A 3545-nucleotide genomic window follows, 5' to 3' on the forward strand; every position below is an offset into this window, starting at 1 on the left:
AGGCTTTAACCTGCTGAGCCACCCAGGTGCCCCTATCTGAAAATTTCTTAATCAGCAGACCAGGAGTAGAAGTTGGAATCTGCATTTTAACAAAAACCCATGGTGTTTCCCATGCAGGTGATTCTCAGATCACACTTCTACATAGTGAGATTCTGAAGCAGTGCAGTTGTGAATCTCCTTGAGAATTTGCTTCATTCAGTCAAGTCTTTTGCTGGGAAAATATTGATAGACACCCAGAACTTTCACACAGTTCAGGAGGTTGCAGGAGTAACCAAAATTCACAAACTCCATGAAATCCAGATTGAGAAATGGAGTGTTGTCATCTCATGTGCTTTACTGAAAAGTTCAAGTTTTCCCCAGAAGTGAGAGGAAAACAAGTTTGTTTGGGTTTCTCCTACTCCCTCTACTCACCATCTTTCCCCACGTTTCTCAGAACAAGAGGGATTTTTTTTTGTCTTTCCACAAGATATAAGGCCTTTCTATTACTATTTGAGTGTGTATTATTTTTCTTTTTTTTTAAATAATTTTTTTTTAAAGATTTTATTTATTTATTTGACAGAGAGAGATTACAAGTAGGCAGAGAGGCAGGCAGAGAGAGAGAGAGAGGAGGAAGCAGGCTCCCTGCTGAGCAGAGAGCCCGATGCGGGACTCGATCCCAGGACCCTGAGATCATGACCTGCGCCGAAGGCAGCGGCTTAACCCACTGAGCCACCCAGGCGCCCCTAAAATAATTTTTAATTAGCAATAATCGCACCTCGGATAAACCTCATTGGCTACGATACTGCCACTGCGCAAAGCTTTTTTTTTTAATAATTTTTAAATTTTTTAATAAACATATAATGTATTATAATGAATCTCCAGGTTTACACACGTCACAGTACTCACCATAGCACATACCCCCCCACCCTCTCCCTACCCACCCCACCCCGGCAACCCTCAGTTTGTTCTGTGAGATTAAGATTCTCTTACGTTTGTCTCCCTCCCGATCCCATCTTGTTTCATTTATTCTTTTCCTACTCCCCCAACTCCCCCCCACGTTGCATCTCCACTTCCTCATTCAGGGAGATCATATGATAATTGTCTTTCTCTGAGTGACTTATTTCACTAAGCATAATACCCTCTAGTTCCATCCACATCGTTGCAAATGGCAAGATTTCATCTTTTGATGGCTGCAATATATATATATTTTTTTTTTTCACATCTTTATCCATTCATAATGTTGATGGACATCTAGGTTCTTTCCATAGTTTGGCTATTGTAGACACTGCCACTATAAGCATTCAGGTGCATGTGCCCCTTCGGATCACTACATTTGTATCTTTAGGGTAGATACCCAGTAGTGCAATTGCTGGGTAGTAGGGTCGCTCTATTTTCAACTTTTTGAGGCACCTCTATGCTGTTTTCCAGAGTGGCTGCACCAGCTTGCGTTCCCACCAACAGTGTAGGAGGGTTCCTCTTTCTCCACAGCCTTGCCAACATCTGGCATTTTTTGACTTGTTAATTTTAGCCATTCTGACTGATGTGAGGTGTTATCTCATTGTGGTTTTGATTTGTATTTCCCTGATGCCAAGTGATGTGGAGCACTTTTTCATGTGTCTGTTGGCTATCTGGATGTCTTCTTTGCAGAAATGTCTGTTCATGTCCTCTGCACATTTCTTGATTGGATTATTTGTTCTTTGGGTGTTGAGTTTGCTAAGTTCTTATAGATTTTGGATACTAGCCCTTTATCTGATATGTCGGTTGCAAATATCTTCTCCCATTCTGTCAGTTGTCTTTTGGTTTTGTTAACTGTTTCCTTTGCTGTGCAGAAGCTTTTGATCTTGATGAAGTCCCAATAGTTCATTTTTGCCCTTGCTTCCCTTGCCTTTGGTGATATTCCTTTGAAGAAGTTGCTGTGGCTGAGGTCGAAGAGGTTGCTGTCTTGTTCTCCTCAAAAATTTTGTTGGAGTCCTTTCTCACATTAAGGTCCTTCATCCATTTTGAGTCTATTTCATATGTGATGTAAGGAAATGGTCCAATTTCATTTTTCTGCATGTGGCTGTCCAATTTTCACAGCACCATTTGTTGAAGAGGCTGTCTTTTTTCCATTGGACATTCTTTCTTGCTTTGTTGAAGATCAGTTGACCATAGAGTTGAGGGTCTACTTCTGGGCTCTGTATTCTGTTCCATTGATCTATGTGTCCATTTTTGTGCCAGTACCATACTGTCTTGATGATGACAGCTTTGTAATAGAGCTTGAAGTCTGGAATTGTGATGCTACCAACTTTGACTTTCTTTTTCAATATTCATTTTCTGGTTATTTGAGGTCTTTTCTGGTTCCATATAACTTTTAGGATTATTTGTTCCATTTCTTTGAAAAAAAAAATGGATGGTATTTTGATAGGGCTTGCACTAAATGTGTAGATTGCTTTAGGTAGCACAGACATTTTCACAATATCTGTTCTTCCAATCCATGAGCATGGAACATTATTTGAATGTTTATTAATGCAAAAGTGGATTAATCATTTACAGAGCATAAAAACCATACATAGTGATGACAAAAAGCTAAAATTGCAAAGAAAATTAGAAAATAGAAAAATAGTAATACATAGTCCTACCGCCCAAAGAGGTAGTGAGATAATCATTTTATTTAATTGTCTTCATTTTTTTTTCATAGTTTTGGTAATAATGTAATTGATGCCTGGGTCCTATGCCAGATATTCTGATCTGTTTGGTATGGGGTATCTTCTGGACTCAGCAGTTTTCAAAGGCTTCTTAGGTGATTGTCACATGCAGCAGAGGTTGAGAGCCTCGGCTCCAGCCACCTGCCATGGATTTGCTCTCTGTGTTCTTTCTATATTCTTCGTTGGTTGGCCTTGCACAGTGGGTCATAGAATGTACCAGGAATCAGTTGTTATCACAACTGGGCATCAACATGAAAGAGAACAATCTAATTACTAGCTCATGCTGGAGGGATGTCTACAACTGGCCATTCATGATGAAGAATAGGGGAGCCCAGCTTGAAATAAGATTAGATCTGAGTGGGAGAACATTATATGCTGGAATTATTAGATTTCACCACAAACCCCTGGAGTTGCCTGAATTCCTGTGATTAGGGAGAGCTAATCAGGGCTGAGGAAGAAAAGAAGACATGGCAGCAATGCTCCAAGAGGAGGACCTAATAATAGAGCTAAGACTCTAGGCACAGGGGCACCTAGGCCTCTCAGTAGGTTATGCCTCTGACTCTTGTTTTCGGCTCAGTTTGTGATCTTGGGACTGTGAGATGGAGCCTGGCATTGGGCTCTGTGCTCAGCGTAGAATCAACTTGGAATTTTCTCTCTCTCCCTCTACCCCTCCGTGTCCCCCCCTTTCAAATTAGTAAATCTTAAAAAAAAAAAAATTTTAGGGTCAAGGCAGACCCAAGTCCCTGGAAGTGATACAGGCATGCCCTGGTGACTTGAAATCCTATCTCCAGCAAGCAAATATGTCAAGACAGGGGTACTCACATCTCCCCCACTCCTCCAGGCCCACGCTCTCCCGAGGCTGCATAGGAGACTCCAGTTTGC

General features: G+C 41.1%; 1 pseudogene; it reads right to left on the minus strand.

Annotated features, from left to right (window-relative positions):
• Positions 1–666: 666 nt before the first annotated feature.
• Positions 667–799, minus strand: LOC122917820 (annotated as a pseudogene).
• Positions 800–3545: the final 2746 nt, after the last annotated feature.

The sequence above is a fragment of the Neovison vison genome, chromosome 9, assembly GCF_020171115.1.
Source record: "Neovison vison isolate M4711 chromosome 9, ASM_NN_V1, whole genome shotgun sequence".
NCBI lineage: Eukaryota > Metazoa > Chordata > Mammalia > Carnivora > Mustelidae > Neogale > Neogale vison.